The sequence below is a fragment of the Mizuhopecten yessoensis genome, unplaced genomic scaffold (assembly GCF_002113885.1).
Source record: "Mizuhopecten yessoensis strain PY_sf001 unplaced genomic scaffold, ASM211388v2 scaffold7485, whole genome shotgun sequence".
In the NCBI taxonomy this organism is placed as follows: domain Eukaryota; kingdom Metazoa; phylum Mollusca; class Bivalvia; order Pectinida; family Pectinidae; genus Mizuhopecten; species Mizuhopecten yessoensis.
This window is the reverse complement of record NW_018407071.1, coordinates 5,139-19,216: the sequence shown is the minus strand read 5'-3', so window position 1 is coordinate 19,216 and position 14,078 is coordinate 5,139. Positions and strand designations below refer to the sequence as shown.

Below are 14,078 nucleotides of genomic sequence, written 5' to 3'. Positions count from 1 at the left end.
GATTTACAATTTACCTGGACGAAAAAAGGTATGTTGTCATATGTGAACGTATTCTTTCATTATTATTGAAACAGACACATAAAGAAAACTTAGTCAAAGATATCCGATGCTTAACATTACAAGAACAAATCAGATCACGTAACTTTGTATCACAGATCACATAAATAATTTGTTTATATTCCTTGTCAAAATAAGACGGAATTATTTATTTTATATTACTTGTCAAAATAAGACGGATTGATTATTTTATATTCCTTATCAAAATGAGATGGGATAATATATTTCATATTCCTTGACAAAATGAGATGGGATTGTATGTTTTATATTTCTTGTAAAAATAAGATTGGATAATTAAATTAATCTCCTTGTCTATATCTATAGATTCGCTCAGTACGAAAGATAAGAAGTAAAATAAAAATAAAATTGTTTTACATGTAGTTTGGATTAGCTGGATTAATATTAGAACGCGAGAATCCCTACAATTTTAGTAAATAAACCAAATAAAGAAAAAGACGATATTAATATGGACGACAAAACGCACGGCTACATGTAGCAACCGAAAGTGAGTGGTAAATAAACGTACTAATTTATTGGTCAATTGATATAATTTGTGACGGTAAAACGACGATATAGTCACAGATTTCTCATTGCAAATGAAGCCCAGTCGACAATGGCTAATGACGTCAATTACCCCGACTAAACCCGACACGTAATAGAACCGATTGTTAATGACGTCACGAACAATAGTCTGTCCCCAAAAACGAACAATGTTAATTTAACTTCACTGTGAATGTGTTTAAGTTGTTGTTTCTGTAGGTAGTTTTAACTGAATTTAATGGAGATAACCATGTATTTTGAGATTTGCGGCGGTGTATCTTGAATATACTTTCCTAATAAGGAGGTATTGTCGACCCATACAGTAAGGTCATCCACTAAAGAAACGATTGAAGCTTCTGTAGTTGCAGAGACAGCTTGTATAAACCGGGTCAGGAAATGGTTGCAATAAACATTATGTAGTAAAAAGGAATAAGTTGCGACAAATACACGTTCAGCGCCATTTTTAAACCATACTGAGTCCCTATTAACAAATGGCAGTAATCTTGCAGAGAATATCGAGGAAGTATCAACGAAACCTGAATTCGAACTCAAAACCGTATAACCAGAACAAGATATCACCAAAGGAAAGATCCGTGGGGTAATATTTTTCAAAGAACAAGGAGAACAAGGCCATATGTTCCCGAGGAGTAAGCGTCTTCTTTTTCATCGACTAAACTCGCGGTGTAATTACATGTCAAATCCAAGTAAAGTAACTTATGTTTCTCGAGAACTTTGTAGGCGACAACAAAACAATAAGGCACACCTGTTAAAAATATAAAAATACATGTAGGCACTGCTTTCCACTTTGCGATATAGAGTTAATGCAAAATTAACTTTTCAATTCAACAAAACACTTCACAGTTATCGTACAATTCCGCTTAGAAAAAAGCCATTATGTAAATCAACTGAACTCCACGATAACCTGCTGAATGCATAATCACGAACTGCACAGTTTAAACCTAACATCGAGATGCACTTTCTACAAACATAAAAATACGTCATATATTTCACAATGACACTAATACACAATGAATAACATTTCACAATCACGGTAAAACACGTAAATTATGAAAGTAACCAAAACACTTTTTTTATAGTTTTTGTTTACGATAACTGGGGTTAAACAAGAAAATAGTCAGCAGTTGGTTGTTGTTCTGGTCTCGTTGCATTTCTACTCCCAAACCACAGTTGCAGGTTTCTTTCATTTTCTTTTTTTCTTCATGATCTTTTTTATAGGTTTCTATTTGTAAATTATTTATTTCATGATGATAAAAAATCCAATTCAGAAAATTTGGCAGTGGAACGGAGATTCATAATAATCTTCATAAACGAACAGAATATCGTATACAGGAACTGATACTCATTGCAATATAGAAATATGATATTACCATCTGATGATCACATGTATATTGATATATTATTCATTCATGGTTTCCACTGCATACCAATCCATTACCCCCTCCCCTATTCCCGTATTTGTACTGTTGTACATTTTTGATAATGCGAAGATAGTTCATGAGTATGGTTAGTTTATTAGAGGTAAAACTTTTTGAAATTATTTCATTGTGGAATCGTCAATGATTCCAAACGAGATTCAAATATGACTTCAGTATTACTTGTTCACTTGCTGTCTCCGTTCAAAATAACAAATTTTTAGCAAAGCTGAGAAATAAAAAATCTTATTTAAAAACGCCGAGGATTGACATTTGTTGAATCAGGGAACTGTAATGTAGTGTAGTACAAGAGAAACTATAATTAAATATGTATTTGAAATGAACCTATTGAAGCCATATTGACGTTGTAACAAGTAAAACTGCCAAAATAGTCACACATTCACATTTCCTCATCATTGCACAACTCCTTGCTTAAGATTATCTCTAATTTCTACTTTTAGTGCATATGAGTACTTTCATACAGTGCATATAAGGTAGCAATGTACAGTAGCGTACGGTGGCAATGGGTGATATTTTTGTACAATGAATAACCGATGTAATATTACATGTGTCAAATTTAAAAAAAAAAAAACAGCACTAAAATTGGAATATACATGATAAAGTGGACTATGTGGGCTTCACATTTTTAAAAAAAAAATATTCGAATTGGGTTTGAGGCTACGTTTTTTTCCATTTACAAATCTGTGTCTACACAACAAAAGCCAGCTTTTCATGTAGTCTTTTTTTGTACTCAGAACATATTGTGAAAAATACAGTTGAACGACCTATGCTAAAACGTGAATATTTCTGATCGAGTAGCTGCTATTCAATTTAAGGCAGGTTTTAAGAAAATTCATAACTACTTGCATGGGTCAAATTTTGGGTTAGAACTCATGGTGTTTTTTTTGTGTTTTTTTTTTTTTATGTGGTAACCATTCTTTTCACAAGTCCCAAATCTGGGAAAATCTCTTTTTGAAAAAAAAATCATTCTTCTAAAAGAATGTATTCAAAATGTAGTTTATAAATATATATATATATGTGTGTGTAGGTGTGTTGTGCAGGAAAAACCCGCTATCCATGTTTATCTGAGGCATGCCCTTTATTTTTAGGATCAAGCCATTTCTACTGTACTTTGATTCCTTATACACATAGAAATTGATTTTTTCTGAACAAATTGACTGTTTAAGCTTGATTCACCTTCACTTTCATTCATTATTGGTTAAAACTACTCAAAAACGTATAAAAGTTACATATATAGGTCAATATATATGTCAATAGCCTATTACCTGTGGATGTATAACGGGGGGTTACTCGCCCTTTTCACAGGCACTTCACAATTCATCACATATGTGTCAATTGTGTTATTGGTAAAGTTGATACCAAGCAACAAATAATTCACAGTCTATCTCATGATTATTTGGTGGATGTGTTCAGCACCATAGCTCATAGTTACAACCTCTTTCACACATTATGATTATAATGTGGGCGTTTTTTTCTGGATCACTGTTCATGTGTCACGACTAGACCTGGGCCATTTCATTATTTCAAAACGTTCTCATTTACACAAATTTTAAGGAACACACTTAAATATGAAAAGGATATAAATTCTTTGGAATTGTTATTCTAGTACAGTGTACCTGATACTTGCACATATAATGGCTAATACAAATGTAGATCCATGCAATATTCAATTACACGATATGCGTTTCTCTAAATAAAAGAAATAATACATCACACCTTGGTGAGTTGTGCAACACGCAGATGTATATCATTCAACAGACTAGAATTGTTTTCATTATATATCAATTTCATCGCAACCAAAGGCGGCATTTCTCATTGTGTGATTTAAAGCGAGCAGTCATAATTTGTTTAACAGTGGCCTGCCCCATTTAGTCAACCTCTTTCAATCTTTAAGAAATTTAATAAAGCAACTCTGTTCTTACGCGCCGTTCCTCTGAAACTGTCAAACATTAACTATCAACATATATTTCCCACGCCTGGGAGCAAACCTCTAATGTTATTGTGTATAATAAGCATCATATTCCCAATCTCACCTCAAGGGGCGTATGATTCTTTTTCTCTTACCCTGTTCACTCATTGCATATCATATGAATAATGTAATATTAACGTTACAGGCTAAATGCAGGGGTTATTTGACGTTGTTTCATTGTTGACGTGACGTCATACAATTTTTCTTAATATGGGAACACCTAGGATGAGATTTTGTCGAGTGTTTGGCAACTTAAGAATCTTTCCCGTGGGTTGATATTTACCTATCTCATCCTGAAGGGGGTGAATGATTCCTTTTCTCTTACCCCGTTCTCCCGTTGCGTATCATAAACGTAAAGTAATGTTTGCGTAACAGGCTTTATTCAGGGTTGACGTGACGTTGATGGATTATTGACGTGACGTCATTGCATTATTTACTTGACGGCATACCATTGTTATAAATAGGGGAAACCCTCGTCTCAACTCTAGGGTGAAACAAGGATGTCTCAAACGCGGAATAGTGTGGATGCACCTGTCCAGGGAAATAGAAAAGCGACTCCCCTACCTCTCTATGATGCTGCAGGAACCAACAAGGCAAAACTGCTTTAACCTCCCCACAATGACAAATGCAAAAAACTCAACAAGGACTACTTCAAGCTTTATTTTGATAGAACTCAAAATAATTTGTTTAACTAAGAATCTAATAATATGTTACTGAGGCTTGTTAGGTATATATCCCCCGAATAGTCTTTAGACAACAGAATTGCCTAAGATGATCAAAACAAATCGTAAAAGCTGAATATATCAAAACAAAGTAGATGTATAATAACAAAATGGATTATATGTCGCAGTAACCGTTCGTTTTGTTTGGCAGTGTGTCGACTTACTTATTGTATACATAGGTGTTCAACCTTTTTTCTGTCAGATTATCACTTCTCGATATCACAGAATGGATGCATAATTATAGATGGTTTTTGTTTTATCACTATTTCCTCTAAATGCTTGTTAATGAATAAATGATCTGTTAATTCGGAAAAATCATCGCAATTTATAACGGCTCTTTTACCACTTTTCTATCTGTGTTTTTGAATAGTTTAGAAACGAATGTTATTCTTTTGATTTTAGTAATACTACGGAAGCAAGTACGAGAAAAAATTGTTATGTCGTAATAACGACTTACTATATCGTAATAACGAATTAGCTATCTCGTAATAACGACTTACTATCTCTTAACAACGATTTACTATCTTCTAATAACGACTTAGCTATATCGTGTAATAACGACTTACTATTTCGTAATAACGACTCAGTCATCTCGTAATAACGACTTACTATCTCGTGATAACGACTTAGCTATGTCGTAAATACGACGTACTGGCTTCCGTATATAAATGATGTACCTAAATAAATACAATAGTAGTTTGGCACATTAACTGTTTGAATTTCTTTATTGACTTACTAAATGCATCTTAAATGCTTATTCACAGGGTATATAATGAAAATAATTGCTTTCCAGATCTAAGTCCGTGCGAACCCGAAATAGAACATAACTCTTCCTAGCTGTTGTGAGAAGAATCAACCTACATTTGAGAAGTTAGTTAACATCATGAGCTCTCAGGGGTAAGTGACTCTGGTAAGGCAGCCTTTTTCCATTTTTCCATGAACAAATGATTAATTTGTAAGTACGCTTTGGAAACCGTATTTTTAGGCATCTCTATTCTTGTGTTCAGCCATAGAATGATGCTTGATGGAACACATCTAACAACGTCTGTACAAAGTACAAACATCACTAATGCAGGTCTCACATGGAACGTCCGGTTTGTTCACACACACTGCGCATGTCAAATACAATATGCTTTAAAGATACTTGTACATCACTACAATCTCTCCTTTTAATCAAAACCAGAGTTTATGTATTACTGATACTTGAAACGTTTCAACAAGGAAACAATAACTGAGTATGACTTATTATTATTGGTTATTTCCTATACTCAATAAACATTTGAAAAACAATGAAAAAATATCTCGTTTTTAGAACAGTTGTGGACAGAATGAATTATAACTGTTAATAGAGTTTGAGTTGAACCAACTTGATATTGTACACATTATCAATATATATGTACATGAAAAGTTCATTTTTTTCAGTCTTTTGAAAACAGTTGAAACATAAAATATAAATGTTGAACACAATATAACACACAGAGTCCTTAAGATAATTCATAAGATGGACAATCCTTTGAATATATATTTATAATTATAATTATAAGTCATAGCATAGTCTTTTAATTGTAAAGAAACTTTCTTTCATCTCGTTGACCGTCTTAAGGTCTTTCATTCACATAAGCATCAATGTTTGTGTCTTTTATTTCTATTTCGTAATCAAATTTATCATCAGTTTCCTTCAACACATCTCGCGGTTTACTTTGTACGTTAGGTTCAGGTTCGCGTTCTGTTTGTTCTGTATCGCGTTATGTATCGCGTCATGTATCGCGTTCTGTCTGTTCTGTATCGCGTTCCGAAAATAGTTTGTTCATGTGCCTTTTGTTGTATGTCTTCAAAAATATCGAATTTCATACTATTTCCACATTTTGCTACAACTTTCACAGGCTCTTAAAAAAATGTTGCAAACGTTTTATCTCACGTGGTCGTTTTACTAGCACTTTATCAACTACTTTGCTTTCATTTTCTAGTGCTCTGCGTTTATCATCATTATATTACGTTCCTGAAGTTTTCCTCTCTGAATCGCAATCTCTGACCTCGATGTCCTTTGACATTGATGAATGATAGTCCTGCAGATCAGACATTTTTGACCTGATTTACCTGCCAAATAAGAGCTCTGCTAGGCTGACTCCAGTAACAGAATGTGGTGTAGATCTGTACATCAACATGTAAATTTGTAGCTCTTCTTTCGAGTTCCTGTGTTCTGTCTGGGTTATTCTAATGTTCTACTTCTCCGTTGGCTTGAGACCACAGTTGGGTTGTACTGTGTTGTTTGATGTCAGTCTCCTTGGTGTACTTTTTAAACAGCTCACTTAAAATGTAATTTCTAAAACATTTTGACAGTTTTCTCTACTGTTGTAGACTTACTTAGTAGTAACGACTTAAACCCGTCGTGAATAATAGTCTACAAATACAAGAAGATAATCTCCTGAAAGTTGTCCAAGATAATCTACAGGAATAGGCTGCCACGGTCCGGATGGAAAGTCTGTACGACTCCTCGGTTCTGGTTTTGAGGGTGTACTAACTAGTTGATATCCAAAACAACTTGTACAATAGCCATTTATTCCATGATCCATCTTTGATCACCACACCTTTATTCTCAACCTTTGGTTCATCAGAACAATACTCGAATGTCCTCCATGACCTAATTCTAGGATGCGGCTTTGCAGTGACTTCTGTATCACTATCCTGGATCTTCGCAGAAAAATATTACCTGCACTACACAATTCATCTCTCAATAAGAGGAAGTCCTTGTTTTCAAGTTAATGCCATTTCCCTTTTAAGAGACATTCCCTAATGTTTTGAAGATTTGTGTCATTTAGGGATTCCTCCTCAATCTCCTGTATTGTCATTGCTGTCGTTATGCTCGTTTCCAGCGCAAATTTTACATACTCCTCAGTTTTAGTAAGACTGAGTTGTATCCCTTGATCTTTTTGCAACAATCTTGATAGGGAGTCTGCTATATTCTTAGGACCAGCCACATGTCTCACTATTTAGGTATAGGGTTGTAATCGCAATACCCATCGTTCAACGCGTGCACAGGTTTAAGATGAGTCTGTGAATATGTACTGAAGTGGTTTGTGATGTGTGAACAACTAAACGTCTATGCAATATATGTACATTGTACATAAGGAAACGTTCTCATGCCAATACTAAGGCGAGCGTCTCCTTTTCGGTTTGCGAATAGCGTCGCTCCACACTAGTCAAACTATGATATCACATGTTGCTGACCATCTTATTCTTGTACAAGAACAGCTCCTAATCCTATAGGGCTATAATCAGCTATTATTTGTGTTTTAGCACCAGTTTTAAAGTATGCTTTACATTATAGTACTTGCTAGGTTCTCTTTAATCTTTTGAATAGCCGATTCTTGTTTAATGTTCCACACCAAAGGTCCCTCCCTTTGAGTTAGTTTCCTTAAGGGTTCAATGAGTGTCGCAAGATTTTGGATAAGTCCGCCTGTGAACTATACCAAGCCAAGAAAATGCTTACTTCTGTTGCAGTTTCCGGTTGTCGAGCATTAAATATTGCCTCAACTTTGGTGTCTGATTACCCAATTCCTTTTGCTGACCAAAAGTAGCTCATCAATACAATTTTAGGAAGACTGAATTTGCACTTCTCATAGTTCAGGGTCAGGCATCTTTCCTGGAGTACAGATAATGCCTTGTCTAATCTATCATCATCTCCCTCCTTTGATGAACCATGCACCACTATGTCGTCGAACATACTGTTCACACTTTTACATTAATCCAATACCAGTGTCAAAACACGGTAATACATTTCGGATGCGCAGCTTACTCCAAACATTAGACGTTTATATTGAAATACACCTTTGTGAGAGTGATTAATGCTGTTATTCCTCTTGACCGATTCCTCTTTAATAACTTGCCAATTCAATCTGATGATACTTGTCAATATCAAGTTTTCTTAACACGTAGCTACCATTTAGTACTTGGACCACTTATTCGACCGTAGTGGTTTGATACCTTTCCCTAGCTACAACTCGATTTGCCTGCCTCATATCCACACATCAGCGTATATCTCCATTAGGTTTGGACACCATCACCACCGGGATATCAAGCTACTTCGTCCCCCAACTGGCTCTTTAATATCCTCATCTTTTAATTCTTTAAATTTCTCTCCTGTTTCCACGTTTCCCAAGTGCCCTTACTGGTTATGTTTACAGTAGCACCTGAATCAGTTATGAAGTCTGCAGAAACTCCACCAATTTCGACTTTCACAGTTGTAAACTGCATTGATTCTTCAGTAGGTACACCAAATGAATACTCGCTGTCTGTGTCAGAGTTACTATGAACTTGTTTCACATGGCTCTTCGGGTTACCTCTCCTTTTCCAAGATTTTCCGGAAAAACATGACCAGTCTTACATTTTCGGTGCTTCTTGTCCTTGGCTGGAAATTTCGAATCCTTTTTTATGTGACCCATGTTACCACAGGTATAACATTGCATCGAATTCTGACAACTAACACCATTTTTATGTGTACATTTAGTACTTTGTTTCACTTCGTCTCCTCTATCTTTTCATTGAATTTATTGCTCTTTGTGCAGTTAAATTTCTCTGTTCTAGAAATCCGCCTCAGATGTGACGAACTACATTTCTCGATAACTTGCTTGGTCACATATCATTTTTTCAACCCCATTTCCAAAAGTAAAATTGAGTTACAAAAATGTCAACAGTTTCTGATGCATCTCGAAAATTTGATCTAAGCTGTGACCGTTAAAATGACACATTAACCTGGAGGCGAAATGTTCATCTAAGATAGCTTTAGTGACAGTATAAACATCTTCGTGTTTACCAGACTCTCTTTGTGCAAGAGTATAAACTATATCTTGTACTTTTTCTCCTGCACATTAAAGTAACACAGCTTTTTTAGGGCTGGTTTACTTAACTCTTTTCCTTTTGCGTTGAGGTCAAATGATCTTGTCCATTTACTCCATTGAAATCCTACCGTATTGATGTTATAAATCTGACTCTAAAGGCTGACAAATTGATTGCCTGAGCATTCCTGATTCCTTTGTGTTTATCCTCGTCGCCAATTTGAGGTGTTCAGACATAGGTTGTTACTGGATGGAACGGATTTAACCACATGTGTACAAACAGCACAATTGAAGGTCTCACATGGAACATCCGTTTTATTTACACTCGAAGGGCATGTCCAATACAGTATGCTTTACAGATGTTTTGTAAATCACTACTTTCATAGCTTTGATAAATCTTTACTGAAAAGAAAAACCATTCCTTGCTAGATTTTGATGAAAAAATGTATAAATAAATAACGATTGATTGCGTTATGATTGTAAAAGTTCTGCTGGACCAGACCTGGATTCGAACCCTGGGATTTAAATTGTTATACAGTTATTTGTTTTTACTGAGCTACCTACTCTAAGGAAGAGTATCGGTCCAACTGGCTGCGCTACAGTTATACAAAAAAGAACGGTACTTAACACAGTGGCCGGGATTCGCTAGTATTTTGTCTGCAGAAGGACAGGGATCCTTTTAGTGTAGTTGTTTGCCTTAGATATGAAAACAAACCAATATCGCAGTGTTAAGTATGTGAGTTTGTTAACATCGAAGGTACACTTTCAGTGATCTTTTGTACATTTGTTTAAATCAACAAACATAACGGCATGACACGGGCTTTTATATAGATATAGATATATGTATCCGGGGTATATATGTAATTTATTACATACTTACTAATAAAAATGGGGTTGCTGTATATGCGATATGTCCCAATTGCTCTAACCCATATCAGCTCTCGCCTTATAACACCCAAAAATAGCCCTCAAAACCCCTTTTTGAAATTTTTCCATTTTTTAATATTTCAAAAGAAAAGTAGATCATAAGAAAGTAGATGTATCCGTATTTCATTAGTAAGTATGTAATAAACTGAATAAAACATGCCTTTTTCCAGTACATAGATATACAATTAGCATATACATTAACCAATACAATTCTTGCTGCGTGAAAGGCAGGAGTGCTTACCACTAGACCAATCCGCCCATTTTAGAGTCAATACAGAATTGTAGAGATCCGTCCTTCTTTCTCAGTAAAACTACGTTAGATGTGAAAGGACTATTTTACTCTAACTACACCTGACTGTAACATGTCTTTGACGTGTTGGCGCACCTCTTCATACATTACAGGGGGTATCCTCCTGTAAGATTGCTTAATTGGCTTGCTTTCCTCTAACTCTATCTTATGTTTCACTTTATTAGCCCTTCCTAAATCCAATGATCCCGTAGCAATAATTTATGCCAACTCTCAATCACTGCTTTTGACTCAGCCTGTATCGAAGTTAAGTTTTCCTCCTCTAACTGAACACCTAAATCCTTAAAATAATCTGATTCAACCTTAGAGAGTCCACCTATTTCAGATGCTAAATTATCCTCTATTTACACAGCCTGAATGACACTTAATTTCCCTTTTGGTTTTAGTATTATAGGTTTCAATGTAATTTTACATATCTGAACTGGAACCCTTGCTACATTTTTATTCTGATTCACCAATTTAGGACATACCTCAAAACCTGCACCCTCGGCTAAGCCTTCTCTTACCCCTTCACTCATGTGACCGCCTAAACCTCTGGCTAACCAGTCAACAATTGCAGACTCATATGGAGCAATATGTATTTCCTTCTTGGATAAAGTCTTTTCTGTTGCAGTATTACAGGCAATACTTTCTGTAGCCATCTGCCATGCCTCTGGTATAACTAAGCTAATATCATCATTAGAAAAGCATGGTACAGTTTAAACACACTCAATGTAACCCATATATCCTAGACTAGAACTATCCGCGATTGATACCTCCAAGCCTAAATCATCTAAACTCAATAACTCAGGTTTATCCTCTAAATTAAGGTAACCAGACTGATATGGTTGTCACCATAGATCCACTATCCACTAACGCCTTCATCTCACAGTTATTGATACTCACTATGCTTTCATTTGCCACACTTACCATTCGAATAAGAAAATGTTGGCTTTGTCCTTGTACATTACAGGTCCCAGCTTGGCCAGCAGCAGCGACCTTTACGCGTTTAGGCTGTACATACCTTGACCCTGTCAAATAGCTCCATTTTGACCATGTCTTTGACCTTGACATATCTGCTAACTTTGACCTTCCTGTTTCCCCTGCCTCTCTGACCTTTGTTATTGTCACCAGCCCTCTGGTTTTTCTAAACGTTCAAGAATATTTAAAGTATTGAGCCTCTTCTCTTGATCGAACAAAGCGTGCTCTTGAGTCTGTTCACCTGACATCACATTTTGCTGGGCTTTCTTACCTGTATAGGTAGCAGTGACACCACTTCCTGTACTCTTGTTTATACTTATCTCCTTGTCAACCCTACGAATCTCCCTGAGCAGGTCATCAAAATCTTTCAAAGTATCATATGAGTGTCTGGTTTGACTCTTTAGCTTGTCTAAAGATAAAGACGTCCACAATTTGTGCCTTAGCAACTCACATTTTGCTTTCTTGTCAAGATATCCATTGTCAATAGCTAACTGCAACATGTTTTCTAGTCTACAGCTAAAGACTGACACTGATTCATCTGGTTTCTGATAGCAATTAAAAAGCTCCTGCATAAGCATACCGTTGGTTGATATATCCCCAAATAATGTTTTTAATTTGGCTAACATTTTAGAACTGAGGCCCTCTTCCCCAATATTATAAGCATTTTACGGGCAGTTCCCCGTAACGACCGCCTTTTTGCTTGCACTTGCAGGCTCTCTGATATTTCAGGGTCGTTGGCAAGACAATGAAGATCAAACCGCCATTCTTGAAATGTGATATCCCCCTTTTGTGGTGAATCATCACCAGAAAAATAAGGTATCTTAGGTACGTGGGTAAATCTATGTAAGCGGGCCTCATCTTCCTCATCCTCAAACTCTCCTAAATATGGATCTTTTTGTGGAATAACCTTAGGAGTGCTAACTGCTTTCTCAGAAAGCGGGGTAATAACATACCTCCCCGTCTCCCTTAAGGACTCAAGTCCTTTGTGGTTGAACATTTTTTTCCAGCCATTTTAACTAACAAATATTCACAAAAAACAACTATATTTAGAAAATGACAAAAAACTAATCTGAACACAAAATATAAAAGATCAACCATACTTGCCCAAGCTAGACAGGTGATTGAGCATCCCCTACCTACAAGACATGCACATGGGAACTCCGTTTTAGGTATATATATATCACTATCTACTATATATCCAAGGTGTTACCAAGTGGTCGGGCCAATCCCTACCGACAAGTTTATTCACATAATCACATATAGCCTACCTTTCAACAAATATAACAATAAGTTATATAGTGGTGGGGCCAATCCTTACCGACAAGGTCCCTCAAATATAACCTACCTACCACACAATAACTATCAATACACGCTGTATATATAATACAGCTAGGTAAAAGATTCCATGCTACCCACGTGATCTGGGAACAGTATCTCCCTGAGGTCTGTAATCTCCGTTAACCTTAAATTCACACAAATATCAAACCTGAAAACAATCACATTTGTCTGAGAACAAACCTTGTAGTTTTGGAACCAACAACCTACAAGGTTTTTTTCACATATATTTTTATACCAGCCTATAAGTATATAAGAAAGATTGATAAGCTAGTAGACATAAATCGAGAACTTTCCAGTGGTTGGGGAGCCCCCTACCTACAAGATTTCTTTAATTTTGTACTACTTCATACTTAATTACTTTTTACTCACACACAAGCTCTGCAAATCTGCAAATATGTTTACACTGCTGCAAACTTCTTTCTGTACTTGCTGTTAATACTAAATATATTGTATTTTTAATCAAAATATTAGAACAGTTAGAACAATTTTCTGTCAATGTTCTGTCACAACTCCATGCCAATATCGTACCCTTAGCGATAAATAGGTATATATCTACAAATAAACGTAGTTCGGACTCAAAACATGGCATATGCTGTATAACTACATGGTCTACCTCCGTCCACGCGCCACGAGCACATACCTACAACAACGACACTACCCTTACAACCAAACAATTACATATGTTTACAACACTGTTCACACAAAATACCACAATATCCCTCGTACTGTCAACATGCCGAGGCAAAGTTTCACACGCGTACGGTACTGGTCCTGGGTTCCTTGTTTGTCCGCTCCATTGCACTCTTATTCCCTCCTTCGGAGAAGAGCTCCTTCCTATATCCCGTTTCTGCAAACTGGTTATATGGTATAGACGCTATCAAGAACGAAACCAGGTCTTCCTTTCCAAAATTACGTTGGGCGCCATCTGTCGCCGGTTTCTTGGATATAGTAAAAGAATATAAAAAAAAA

The 14,078-nt window shown here is 36.0% G+C and overlaps 1 long non-coding RNA gene across 1 annotated transcript in view; it reads left to right on the top strand.

Moving 5' to 3' along the window:
- The window catches only part of LOC110453696, a 15,289-nt gene continuing 1,211 nt past the window's right edge, over positions 1 to 14,078 (top strand). Inside the window, exons 1-2 of the long non-coding RNA XR_002463304.1 lie at positions 1 to 28; positions 5,536 to 5,639. This is a non-coding gene — a long non-coding RNA (uncharacterized LOC110453696). The remainder of the gene's footprint in view (positions 29 to 5,535; positions 5,640 to 14,078) is intronic.